General features: G+C 46.7%; 1 protein-coding gene across 8 annotated transcripts in view; it reads left to right on the top strand.

Moving 5' to 3' along the window:
- COMMD10 (COMM domain containing 10) overlaps window positions 1-13,729 on the top strand; it is a 206,857-nt gene that overhangs the window by 82,777 nt on the left and 110,351 nt on the right. Inside the window, exon 6 of one of the 8 annotated variants that reach the window (XR_011389651.1) lies at window positions 7,352-7,441. The exons of 6 other annotated variants lie outside the window; for them this stretch is intronic. The gene's annotated coding sequence lies outside the window, so the exon portion shown is untranslated. The remainder of the gene's footprint in view (window positions 1-7,351; window positions 7,442-13,729) is intronic. One more of the 8 variants, XR_011389650.1, reaches the window with a different exon arrangement.

Raw genomic sequence — 13,729 nt, forward strand, 5'->3', positions numbered from 1 at the left:
AATTTTTAGAAGAAAATGGAGAAGTGTTTTTTTAAAGAAAGTACTTTATTGTTGCTGTGCTCTATTTAAATTACAAGTCTATCTTATTTCTCAGATGTAGTTGCAAGAGCATAAAACATAGCTTTTATCCTTAATTTACAACATAGTAAATAAGATTTCCTTCATATAAAATCTTTAATGTATGGCTAAATGATAAAATCTTAAGTATTCTGGGTTTACTTACTTCTCAGGTGTACTTCTCAGCCACGTCACGTTGAGGTCTCTGGAAGTGTTGGGTGTGGCCTGCAGGTGATCAATGTGTGATTGATAAATATGGACTCCTGTGCCTACGTGTTTGTTACCACTCTCCTTATTCTGTGTGATTGCTAAATACGCACTCCTGTGCCTATGTGTTTGTTTACCACTGTCTTCCTTCTTGACGTAAGATGGTGCCTTGTATCTCCCAGCTTCTGAAGTTTTATGGAATAGCAGTGCAAAGTCAGTTAAAGCAAAGCTTGTGGTCTGAAGTAACGTGCAAGAAATTAGTGTATTTCAAACTTATGTACCTTATCACTCCTGGGTTCTCCGAGTCATAGATTTTCAAAAGTATAAAACATGCTTAACCGTAGAAGTCCACACAAAGAAAACATATTTATTTTTGAGAACCGTCACTTTGACAACGCATTGTTAGCCTGCTGGTCTGGAGGCCACGTTCCAGAGGCAGTGCTGTGGACCATGGGGAGTCATTTGAGAGCCACCGTGACAGATCCCGGTGGGACCATTGACATCAGAGAAGACCATCTTGGGTGGAATTGGAAGTCATTATGTTAACTGAAAACAGCCAAGCATAGGAAGATACATATCACATGGTCTCCCAACTATGTAGACTCTAAAAAACCGTGACCTCGCAGAAGTTAAGAGTGTAATGATGTTTGCCAGCCGCTGGAGAGGGAAGCAGGGTGGGAGGGCTGAGGAAAGGGGATAGCCTGATAGGAGGAGGAGGTTCTGGGGTCTGTGCGTAGTAGGATGACTTGGTAATTTCAATTTACTGTACCTTTCTCTTAAAAGCATGAGAAGATAGGGTTTTGGATGTTTTCAACATATAGAAATGTTAGATATTTGAGGAGGTAGATATATTTACTCTGATTGGTCATCATACAACATATATATGTATTGAAACATCACATGGTCCCTTCATATAATTTGTATATGTCCATTAAAACTTTTTAATATAATTTTTTTAAAGGTTTATTTTTTTTGACTTTTAAAGAGTGATATTTATTGTAAAAATGTTGATAATATTTAGATAATATAGTAAAAATAAGGAAATGGTAATAGCAAAATTAAATATTTGAAGGGTTGTTATATATATTCTGGATACTGTCTTTTTTTTAATTTTTTTTATTTATTTTTTTTTAAACTTTTATTTAATGCATATAAATTTCCAAAGTACGACTTATGGATTACAATGGCTTCCCCCCCATACCGTCCCTCCCACCCACAACCCTCCCCTTTCCCACTCCCTCTCCCCTTCCATTCACATCAAGATTCATTTTCGATTATCTTAATATACAGAAGATCAGCTTAGTATACATTAAGTATGGATTTCAACAGTTTGCTCCCACACAGAAACATAAAGTGAAAAATAATAGATGATTTTTTTTTTAAATGATGATGAAATCAGAGCAGACCTATTGTCATGTTTAATCCCAGTGAGAGTCAAGTTGGGAATTGATAATTTCTTGTTTTTTTTTTTTTACAGAGGATCAGTTTAGTATGCATTAAGTAAGGATTTCAACCGTTTGCACCCCCATAGAAACACAAAGTGAAATATATTGTTTGAGTACTCGTTATAGCATTGAATCTCAATGTACAGCACATTAAGGATAGAGATCCTACATGAGGAGTAAGTGCACAGTGACTCCTGTTGTTGACTTTACCAATTGACACTCCTGTCTATGGCATCAGTAATCTCCCCATGCTCCAGTCATGAGTTTCCAAGGCTATGGAAGCCCCTTGAGTTCTCCGACTCTTATCTTGTTTAGACAAGGTCATAGTCAAAGTGGAGGTTCTCTCCTCCCTTCAGAGAAAGGTACCTCCTTCTTTGATGACCTGTTCTTTCCACTGGGATCTCACTCGCAGAGATCTTTTGCCAGAGTGTCTTGGCTTTCCATGCCTGAAATACTCTCATGAGCTTTATTTATAAAGGTTTATTTATTTATTTGAAAGGCAGACTTACAGACAGAGGGAGACAGAGAGAGCTTCTATCCACTGACTCACTCCTCAAATGGCCACAGTGGCTGGAGCTGGGCCAATCCAGAGCCAGGAGCCAGGAGCTTCTTCCGGGTCTCCCACCTGGGTGCAGGAGCCCAGGGACTTGGGCCATTTGCCATGCTTTCCCAGGTGTGTTAGCAGGGAGCTGGATCCGAAGTAGAGCAGCCAGACTCAACCTGGAGCCGGTATGGAATGGGCAGCTGCAGGCAGTAGCCTTACTGCTACACCAGTGCTGGCCCCCATAAGAATTCTTCTTTTTTAAACAGAAAGAAAGCATTCTTTAACTTCTAGCATCATGGTCTTGCTTACCACGGTGGTGGTGTGTTACAGAGTTTTCTCAGCACTTCATCAGATAATTATCCATTTATCCAGTAAGTATTCACCCAACAAGAACTTGGTTCATGCCCCCCTGGAGCTGACATTCTCTTAGGGGCCATATCTGGGAAAAACAGGTAAACAGGCACATTATGTAGTTACCAGCTGCAGTGTGCATGTGAGGGACACACACAAGAAGGTGCAGCTGTGTGCGCGATGTGACGCTGTGATCTCCACGGAGTTCACACTCAAGCTGAGACCCACAGACGAGAAGCAGGCGGTTCCTTAGGAGGAAGAGGGAGCAACAGTGTTTCATGAGAGGCTGAAGTGACGGGCGTAGTTCTGCCTTGTCTACTAGTCAGGTTTCAAATGAGAGGTAGGCAGGACAGTGAGGGAGAGAGCAGAGTGGCTCAGGTAAATGAGTGAATGGAGTATTGATGACTGAAATGGGGGGAAGTTGTTTGAGTGTATGATCTGGTGAGCTCAGCTGAGTTTTGAGAAAGTTTGGGCGAAGAAAAGGTAAACTGAGGTAATGATAATTGTTGCTGTGTTCAAATGAGGATCGACAAGAGAGCGACTTTGTTGATCAGACGTTTAGAATATTCTTCAGATGTTAATAATTCAGGGAGACAAAGCGGTATTATAAACAGCAAGATTTTCAAGTATAAAGAGGAAGCAGTCAGTTTTGGGGGGTTTAAAGGAATGTTGACGTCTGTGAAGCTAAGAGGAGTTAGAAAGCCAAGTAAAAGGGGTTTAAAATTGTAGCCAAGTGGAAAAAGGCAGATTGTCCAGAAGGTAAGTGAAAATAATAAATTAATAATAATCATAAAGAGATTATTGATGGGAGAGGCCACTGGCTCATCAGAGAATATAGTAATATATTAGTTATCATAGGCATGTACTCTCTCGCATTATAGGTGAAATATGAAATGGTAGCTTCCATAGAGGAGACTCAAAGAACAATGCCAGACTTGAAAGACAAAGGCTAGTGCTGTGGCGTAGCAGGTAAAGCCACCGCTGCAGTGCCAGCATCCCGTCTGGGCACCGGTTCGAGTCCCGGCTGCTCCACATCTGATCCAGCTCTCTGCTATGGCCTGGGATAGTAGTGGAAGATGGCCCAAGTCTTGGGTCCCTGCACACACGTGGGAGACCCGGATGAAGCTCCTGGCTCCTGGCTTCAGATCTGTGCAGCTCTGGCCGTTGCGGCCAATTAGAGAATGAACCTGTGGATGGAAGACCTCTCTCTCTCTCTCTCTCTCTGCCTTTGCCTCTCTGTAACTCTGCCTTCAAATAAATAAATAAATCTTTTTTTTTTTTTAAAGACAAAGCAGTTTCCAGATGTTCTAAAATCTTAAAGAGCTTAGAAAACTCTTAAAAATCAAAATTAAATACATGAGCCGGCGCTGCGGCTCACTAGGCTAATCCTCCGCCTAGCGGCGCCGGCACACCGGGTTCTAGTCCCGGTCGGGGCGCCGGATTCTGTCCCGGTTGCCCCTCTTCCAGGCCAGCTCTCTGCTGTGGCCAGGGAGTGCAGTGGAGGACGGCCCAAGTGCTTGGGCCCTGCACCCCATGGGAGACCAGGAAAAAGCACCTGGCTCCTGCCATCGGATCAGCGCAGTGCGCCGGCCGCAGCACGCCGGCCGCGGCGGCCATTGGAGGGTGAACCAATGGCAAAGGAAGACCTTTCTCTCTGTCTCTCTCTCTCACTGTCCACTCTGCCTGTCAAAAAAATAATAATAAAAAAAATTAAATACATGAAGTAATTTTGAAAATCTGAGTATAGTTAGCTCATACCTTTTGATTTCAGTGACTGCATTGACTATTTTTTTTTTTAATTTATTTGACAGGTAGAGTTATAGACAGTGAGAGAGAGACAGAGAGAAAGGTCTTCCTTCTGTTGGTTTACTCCCCAAATGGCCACTACAGCCGGCACTGCACTGATCCGAAGCCAGGAGCCAGATGCTTCTTCCCGGTCTCCCATGTGGGTGCAGGGGCCCAAGCACTTGGGCCATCCTCCACTGCCCTCCTGGGCCACAGCAGAGAGCTGAACTAGAAGAGGAGCAGCCGGGACTAGAACCTGGTGCCCATATGGGATGCTGGCACTGCTGGTGGAGGATTAACCAAGTGAGCCACGGCACTGGCTGACTATTTTTTTTTTTAAAGATTTATTTATTTATTTGCAAGTCAGAGTTACACAGAGAGAGGAGAGGCAGAGAGAGGGGTCTTCCATCCGATGGTTTGCTCCCCACTTGGCTGCAATGGACAGAGCTGCGCCAATCCAAAGCCAGGAGCCAGGAGCTTCCTCCAGGTCTCCCACGTGGGTGCAGAGAGAGGTCCAAGGATCTGGGCCATCTTCTACTGCTTTCCCAGGCCATAGCAGAGAGCTGGATTGGAAGTAGAGCAGCCGGGACTAGAACCGCTGCTCATATGGGATGCCGGTGCTTCAGGCTAGGGCGTTAACCTGCTGTGCCACAGTGCTGGCCCCTGCATTGACTATTAACACATTAAAATAAAGGTCAGTCTTGTTTTTATTTTTAATGTGGTTATTTTCCAATTTTCCAAGGGACTGTGGGGAGAACTTAAGTAATCCATATCCTTATGGGGAGCAAATTAATTATATGCCTTCTTGAAATTAATAAGGGTGCAGTTTCTAAGTTTGATGTAAACTTGTGACGTTCGTGGTGTTCTGAGAGAATGTGGTTTCTCTACATTTGAAACAAACAGACTGTTTCTGTGTGGTTCCCCAGTCTGTTCACTGTACTTAGCACAGTGCCAGCCGCACAGTAAATACTTAGTACTTCCGAGTGGAGAGTTCCTGTGGATCTTACATTGAGTCGTGGGTTGTGGGGTCATGCACAGAGCAGTCCACTCGTGGTGCCCACAGAGTCCTGTCCGGTGAGCTGTGTTCTGGTGTCCGTGCCGGCAGACATCCCTGAGGGGGTGTCCGTGCCGGCAGACATCCCTGAGGGGTGTGCTGTTTTGAGATTGCTCGTTTCCGTGCATTGCAGAGCATGCCGTTGTGATTTTAAGTCAAGTACAATTCACTTTTACATTTCGTGTAGTTGTTAATGATTTTGATCAGTCTCCTCTTTAAATTTCACAGTTTACTGTGTTTTTCTGTATTCTGAATAATAAAGCATTGGGTTCATGATACTTTGAGAAACAAATACCCTAGTAATGACTACTGAAAGAGGTTTTCTGGACCTCAGATGAGACTGTGTTGCCCGTAGTTATTTCCGAGAGGCCAGTTGATGTGCTTCCTCGTGTAGCTGCATGCACAGGCATGGCGGACATTCCTGTCTGAGCCGTAGTTCTCTGTTTTTTGAATCGTTTAATCCTTTTGTGTGCAGCCATTATCTATCTAACTTTGTACTTCATTGTTTATGGCTTTTTCTTTCTGAAGCTGGCAGTTAAGTCAGCTTCACAGTAACTTGAACTTAGTGGCTGTTTTCTTGTGGTCCTGTTATGTAGTGATTATTGCGCCAATACTTGTTTCATGACCTTTGTTGCTTACATATAGACACATCTTTCAGTTGGACCATCATCCAGCCTTCCAGAGTTGGTAATACTGGTTAATACTACCTCATGGGGTAGATGCTCATCAGTCCTGTGGGTGTAGGTACGTGTTAGGGTACCGTGAACACCAAGCCTGAAGAAGTAGCGTCAGCTTTTACTCTGAGCAGTGGGGAGAACCATTTTTTTGCCAGAAGAAAACAGGATGAGCAGAGGTCTGCTTAGATGACTGTGGAATGCACTGTTACTCTGAAACAGCTAGTGGTGATCCTCGGGGCTGAGCTGTCCTACTTGTACCTGGAGAAACATTGTGCGGGCTCTTAGCTGAGGATTCTCTGTAGCAGCAGTAGTGGGGGACCTGTGTAACACTGATGAGCTTGGAGACCGGAGACGGGGGGAGGTGATGGACCCGGCTTTACAGACGCTTTGGCTCTGTCACCGTGTGACCGGGGCAAGGTTCTTGACCTCTCTAGACCTTGACTTCCTGTTTTGAAAAAGGTAATACGACTTTGACTTTGAAAGCCTGGCATGCAGTCACATACGCGAAATGCCTTACGAAAGTTTTGACACGTAGAGGGTCTTCCCCCAAGATGATCAGGTTCCACCGCCGAGTACAGACAGGGAGATTGTTAAAGTAAGCCTCTGTGTTATTGGCGGGAGCTTTGTGCCCATAGATCTCTGTATTGTTTCAATTTAAGCGAGGCCAGCTAGGGTGTGTTTAAGCAAGCATGTAAGTTTTCCTTTTTTTGTTCCTTATGAACAAAAGGCCCATTTGTACTCTGAGGTCCTAGGTGGCTGCTCCCTGTGAGCTGTGGGGAGGCCGAGGGCAGCCGCAGGGGAGTCTAACCAGAACCTTCAGCGGAGCAGCTGTTCATGTCCTTGGCAGATACTGGTGAACAAAGGGGTCTGTGTGTTGCAAAGAAGGTTCAAGCAGTCTGCTCCTGGGCTTCGCCCTCTCTCAGGTGCCCCTCTCCCCTTCTCCTTGGCCTTTGAAAGTGTGTGGGAACCGACAGGGTCGGAGTCCTGAGGAATGGGAGGAATTCCCGTCTGTTTATTGCCCAGAGCTCTCAGAGACGAAGGATGACAAAAGGACAGAGCACTTCTGGCAGAAAGGCCTGCCTGGGCCTAGCGTTGAACTCTGCTCAGGAGAGCTGCGTTTGAGTAACATGGGAATTTTCCAGATATGGACATCTTGCCTCCCGTTGCTTCCCCTGTGTCTGATGAGATCTCTTTATTAGCTCCTTCCTGTTTTACTTCTTGTCTCCCTTAGGCACGAGCCGTCACTTGACCCTCCTCTCTGTCTGCAGGCTCCTTCTCAGGCAGTCTTACCCCACCCACCTGCAAGACCTCGGAGCCCAGGGTGAGTGCTGTCTGACTTCCCTCTGCCGTCCCCACCTGATTAGGTACCTGGGGTTTCCCTCTAGGCTCTGTCCTCCATCTTTTTGGCTTCTTATGTTCACTTTAATCCAAGTGTCGCATGCAAGCAACACACAAGTCAATTGGCTGTTACAGCTATGACCCTCTTTCTTGCTTTCTCATAGCCAAACTTCGTGCCGTTTGTTTTCATGGTCTTTATAGTCTACTCCAGGGAACCTTCTGGTCCTGTAGCCCAAACTGCTTTCATAGACGAGTTTCATTTCCCTACTTAATGTTTGGTACCTTTCCTGTGACCTCAGGGTAGAGTCCCATATCCCTGCCTGTGGAATTCTGCCCTGCGTGTCATCAAATGTGTGTAATTCCTACCGTCCTGGGTTTTTGCAGGTCCTGTTTCCTTACCTGGAGCGTGTATTGTCCTCTCTAGTCCCTCCTCTCACGCAGGTAGCACACGCTGTCCCCTGAAGCACTGGGCCTGCTTTCTATCTCCTTTGTGTCCTCCTACTCCGTACCTCCTTTGCACAGCCCGGGTCTCATTTGTATTCATTTATTTACTGTCTTTCTTCTTGTGTCTTTTAATGTTAGCACTTAGAGAGAGAGTGGTGGTTTTACTGGTTACAGGGCCTGACACTTAACAGAAACCCAAGATGTGTTTGTTGAAGAGCCTGAATAAAATAGCAACTATGTCCTTCCGTAGTTCAGTATTTGAGTTGTGTTCTTGACCTTATCAGAGTTTCCATTCCTTGGCTAAGTAATGAACTGTAAGTGGAGGTAAAATTGTTATTCCTGCACGTATCTGGCCTACTGTGACCCACGAGGGAGACAGGATGTAGTTCCTGGCTCCAGACTTCACCCTGACTCAGCCCTGGCACTTGCGGTCATTTGAGGAGTGAACCAGTGGATGGAAGATCTTTTCCTGTCATTGTCTTTGTCTCTCTCTCTCTCTGCCTTTCAAATAAATAAATGAGTTTAAAAAAATCATATAGTATCTTTGTGGAAACAGTATTTTCCTCATAATCACTTAAACCATGACTGAGGAGAACAGTAAGTTATTTTTATTGGCGTCTCACTGTGTCTTCGTTCCACGTGCTTTAGATCCCACCTCCCTCTGCGGAAGCCTAAAGGGGCCAGACAGTCCCCATGACTCTTGCGACAGCTGGAGGCCTGCTGTTAGAACGAGACCTCGCATCAGGGCCGCAGTTTGGCTGTCCTGTAGCTGTCCGTCCTCCAGTCATGAACAGGGGCGTCCCTCTCACCCCTGCAGCAGTGCTAGCATCTTCCAGCCATAGGTGAACCACGGTGCTGGTGGTGCTGCGCTGCCATCACAGGCAGCCTAAGCGACTCTGCCTCTAGCACGACTCTGGGTACAATTCCGGAGCCCAGTACACGTCCCCTGGAGCCCAGTACGCGTCCCCTGGAGCCCAGTACGCGTCCCCTGGAGCCCAGTACGCGTCCCCTGGAGCCCAGTACGCGTCCCCTGGAGCCCAGTACGCGTCCCCTGGAGCCCAGTACAGGTCCCCTGGAGCCCAGTACGCGTCCCCTGGAGTCCAGTACGCGTCCCCTGGAGCCCCGTACGCGTCCCCTGGAGCCCAGTACGCGTCCCCTGGAGCCCAGTACACGTCCCCTGGAGCCCCGTACGCGTCCCCTGGAGCCCAGTACGCGTCCCCTGGAGCCCAGTACAGGTCCCCTGGAGCCCCGTACGCGTCCCCTGGAGCCCAGTACGCGTCCCCTGGAGCCCAGTACAGGTCCCCTGGAGCCCAGTACGCGTCCCCTGGAGCCCAGTACACGTCCCCTGGAGCCCCGTACGCGTCCCCTGGAGCCCAGTACGCGTCCCCTGGAGCCCAGTACAGGTCCCCTGGAGCCCAGTACGCGTCCCCTGGAGCCCAGTACGCGTCCCCTGAAGCACAGTACACATCCCCTGGAGCACAGTATGCGTCCCCTGGAGCCCAGTACGCGTCCCCTGGAGCCCCGTACGCGTCCCCTGGAGCCCAGTACGCGTCCCCTGGAGCCCAGTACACGTCCCCTGGAGCCCAGTACGCGTCCCCTGGAGCCCAGTACACGTCCCCTGGAGCCCAGTATGCGTCCCCTGGAGCCCAGTACGCGTCCCCTGGCCGTTTCTTCAAGCACCCTCACTTCTGCAGGCTGCGTCATTTACAGAAGTCACTCTGCTCTCTGTAGCCAGGAACTCTGCGGAAGGCTTGGCATTAACCCCTGGCTGTTTGGAAGTATAGACTATGTTGTTGATAGCCACAGCTGCCAAAAGCTGGACTTGCGGTTAACACTGTAAAAGGGACTTGAAAGGGGGAAACTAAAGTTTTAATGATTGAAGTCATGGTGTCAGAAGCAAACCATATTGAAAATTTGTTGAAGAGTACTGTTTTCAGTAATTGTTTATTCTTTTCAGCAAATTAAAAATTTAAAGTGGATTTGTAGGTGCTTGTTCATATGTCTACTTTGAAAGGATGTAAGTAAGAGTCCTGTGTTTCTCTGCAATATAAATATTTTTTAAAGATTTATTTATTTATTTGAAAGTCAGAGTTACACAGAGAGAGGAGATGCAGAGAGAGAGAAGTCTTCCATCTGATGGTTCACTCCCCAGTTGGCCACAACGGCTGGAGCTGTGCCGATCCAAAGCCAGGAGCTTCTTCTGGGTCTCCTAAGCAGGTGCAGGGGCCCAAGGACTTTGGTCATCTTCTTCTGCTCTCCCAGGCCATAGTAGAGAGCTGAATTGGAAGAGGAGCAGCCGGGGTCTCGAACCAGTGCCCATATGCTGGCGCTTCAGGCCAGGGTGTTAATCCACTGCGCCACAGTGCTGGCCCCAAGCAATATAAATATTAAATCACCTTGAGTTGGGATCCTAATATATTATGACTTCATTTTTAGGATTATCTTCTATGTATATCCAATTATATATAATTTTTGTATTCAAAATGTTAACAGGGAAAATCAACATACTTTAATAAGGTAAACTGCTAATTCAGAAAGATGAGAATGAAAACTCAAATCTTGAGTTCTAGAAAACTCTAAGACAGCTGTATTTTAAGTTTCTGTATGACTTCAATCTTAGAACGTAAGGTACAAATAGAAACTTTTCAAAGACAATTGAAGTTGTGGAGAATGTGTATTTTAAAAAGTCATACGCACTTTTTACAAGCATATGGTAGAATTGTATATTTGATTTGTAATAAGTACGTTCCTAAATTTTATACTTACTGATATGTAGCCATGTGGTTTTCTGTTAAACGTCGTGAGAGAAAATATAAGAGTCATGCTGTTCCCAGATTGGCGTGCGTAGTTGTGTGAGTAGAAGGAGTGTGTTTCAGTGCACTGCCCGTGACTGCCCGGCCTCATCCTCTGTCTCTGCGTTTCCCTTTGGTGATCGTCCCTGATCTGAAGTCGGAATCAGCTTTGTTCCCTTGCCCATGCTCCATCTGTGGGTACTGCATGGGCAGACACAGCAGCTTGTGGAAGCCCTTCCTAGGATACTGGACCTCAGCGGTTTTCTGAGAGCAAACTCTGACGAACCGTGTTGGTCAGGACTCTGGGTTACTAAGCTGGAGACGCCACGTGAGTGAAGTTCATCACATAGGAAGTGTGCTGGCTCGGGCAGCAGTGATGAAACAGGGGTGACTCTCCAGCGCTGGGCAGTGCAGAATCGGGGTTCAGGCCTCACCGCCTGCAGGCCTTGGTTTTGCCCCCGCTTCGTGTGGCCTTACTGTGTGACAGACTCTGTCCATGTGGCTGCACGTGGTGATGTATGTCGTTCTTGTAGCTCCAGCTTCCAAACACGGTGAGTGACCATTGTCTTCCCCAGCGGCAATTAGTGATCTTCAGGACAAAGGACACCTGGTTCCTGAGCACAAGGGACTGGGGAGGAGACCGAGGGGACTGATGGCAGCATCGCTCGGATGGGATAGGGAGACTTCCAGCACAGACCAGGTGCCAGTCAGACAAGCACTCCTACAGACGTCCCCTCAAGTAGGGCTCATCTGCTCTCCAGTGCAAGCTGCTCTGTTTGTTTTGGCTTGACTACCTTATATAACATAAATGAATTCAGTTAAGTTGCCTCCTTTTAAAAGATTGTTTGTTGGAGAAAGACTGACCGACAGACAGGAGTGGGCATTGCACTTGGGCTGCCATTGACTGGTTTATTGTCTGAATGGCTGTAATGGCCCGGGGAGGCCAAAGCTGGGACGCGGTCCAGATGCCCCACGTCGGTGGTGGGAAGGCAGCTGCGCGAGCCGTGCTGGTGCCTCCAGGATCTGCATTAGCAGGAGCTGGAGTGGAGACTTGAACCCTGGGTGCTCTGAGGCACACGGGCGTCCTAACTGGCGGCTTAACCACTAGTTCTCCCGCCCATCTCTGCCTCTTTCTTGTCTTGTAACACAAAGATAAAAATTGTACATATTTATGGGGTAACGTGATATTTCAATTTGTGTATACATTGTGTGATGTCTGTCAGCATAAATATATCTCTCTTATTATAACACTTAGCGTTTCTTTATGGTGAAAACATCCAAAATTTTGTCTTCCAATTTTTTTTAAAGATTTATTTTATTTATTTTGAAAATCAAAGTTACAGAGGCAGAGGGAAAGGCAGAGAGAGAGAGAGAGAGAGAGATCGATCTTCCATACCCTAGTTTACTTCCCAGATGGCTGCAACAGTCAGTGCTGGGCCAGGCTAAAGCCAGGAGCCAGGAGCTTCATCTGGGTCTCCCATGTGGGTGACAGGGGCCCAAGCTCTTGGGCCATCTTCAGCTGCTTTCCCAGGTGCATTAGCAGGGAGCTGGATCAGAAGTGGAGTAATGGAGACATGAGCCGACACCCATATGGGATGCTGGCTTCGCAGGTGATGACTTAACCCACTACACCATAATGCTGACCCCTGTTCTCGTTGTTGTTGTTGTTTTTTTTTTCTTTTATAGAGAAATATTCAAGTAATTGTCTATAGTCAACCTATTGTGCCATAGAACCCTAGGGCCCTGTAACTTCTTACTCTTAGCTACTGTAATTTATTACGTGGTAATCAGCATTTCCCTGTTCCTCCCTCCCTAGCCTTTGGTAACCACCTCTTTTTTTTTTTTTTTTTAACGATTTATTTTATTTATTTGAAAGAGTTCCAGAGAGAGGTAGAGACAGAGAGAGAGAGAGGGCTTCCATCCGCTGGTTCACTCCCCAGATGGCTGCAATGGCCGGAGCTGCGCTGATCCGAAGCCAGGAGCCAGGAGCTGCTTTTGGGTCTCCTACGTGGGTTCAGGGGCCCAAGGATTTGGGCCATCTTCTGCTGCTTTCCCAGGTCATAGCAGAGAGCTGGATCAGAAGAGAAGCAGCTGGGACTCGACCTGGCGCCCAAAAAATGGGACGCTGGTGCTTCAGGCCAGGGCTTCAACTTGCTGCACCACAGCACCGGCCCCACCACCTCTTTTTTTAAAGATGGAAATTATGCTTCTGGCGGGGTTGAGTCGTTTATATCCAGCGTGAATTAGACCGCAGTGCTGTTCTCCTGATAAGTAGCAGTGAGCGCTTTAGTTGAAGCATTGGGGATTATGGATGTGGGAGAGAAAGTAGCTGTTTTGGAGCTTGGTGGTGTGGTATTGACTTTGGAAGTGAAGTGCATCTGGGGTGAGTCCTGGGACTGTATCATTTTTATTCTGTGTGACCTTATGTAAGCCACTTAATTTTTCAAAGTCTGACTTTTCAACCTGTAAAGTGAAAATGATACGGAGTGGTTATGAGAGTTAAACAAGTAAAATACGTAATGCGTTTATCACAATGCCTAGCATATTGTGGGTGCTAAGTGACAGCTGTTACTGTGATTCTGACTGGTAGTAAAGTACTGCTAAGTACTGCCCTTTCGCTACCCCAGTCCCAGATGCCCCCAGTTACCCAAAGTAAGAAGTGTGCTGTAGTCAGCTGCGTTGAGTTCACAATACATTTTCTGAACTAGTCGATCTTACTACTGTTTACAGTATTGATTCCATGAGGAAATGGGTTTTGAGTTTTTTCTACATTAAAGAAAAAACATTTTTGTAATCTAACTCATTCTTCAGCGAGATTTGTCTCTGTTTGCTGTTTTTCTTCTATCAAGCAGCAAGCAGTGAAGTCAGGGTCTGTTCAGTATACAGCTAAATTAAAATACAGCCTAGCTGAGTAAGTGTGTGCGCAGGGGCTGCTGACTGCTTGGAAAAGTTGTATCATGATCATGCGCTTTCTCTGGGGGCTACAGAACTTGGGCTAATTAAGCTACAGGTGACAGTTTCAGCTTTTTTATTTT

Source organism: Oryctolagus cuniculus, chromosome 6, assembly GCF_964237555.1.
Source record: "Oryctolagus cuniculus chromosome 6, mOryCun1.1, whole genome shotgun sequence".
NCBI lineage: Eukaryota > Metazoa > Chordata > Mammalia > Lagomorpha > Leporidae > Oryctolagus > Oryctolagus cuniculus.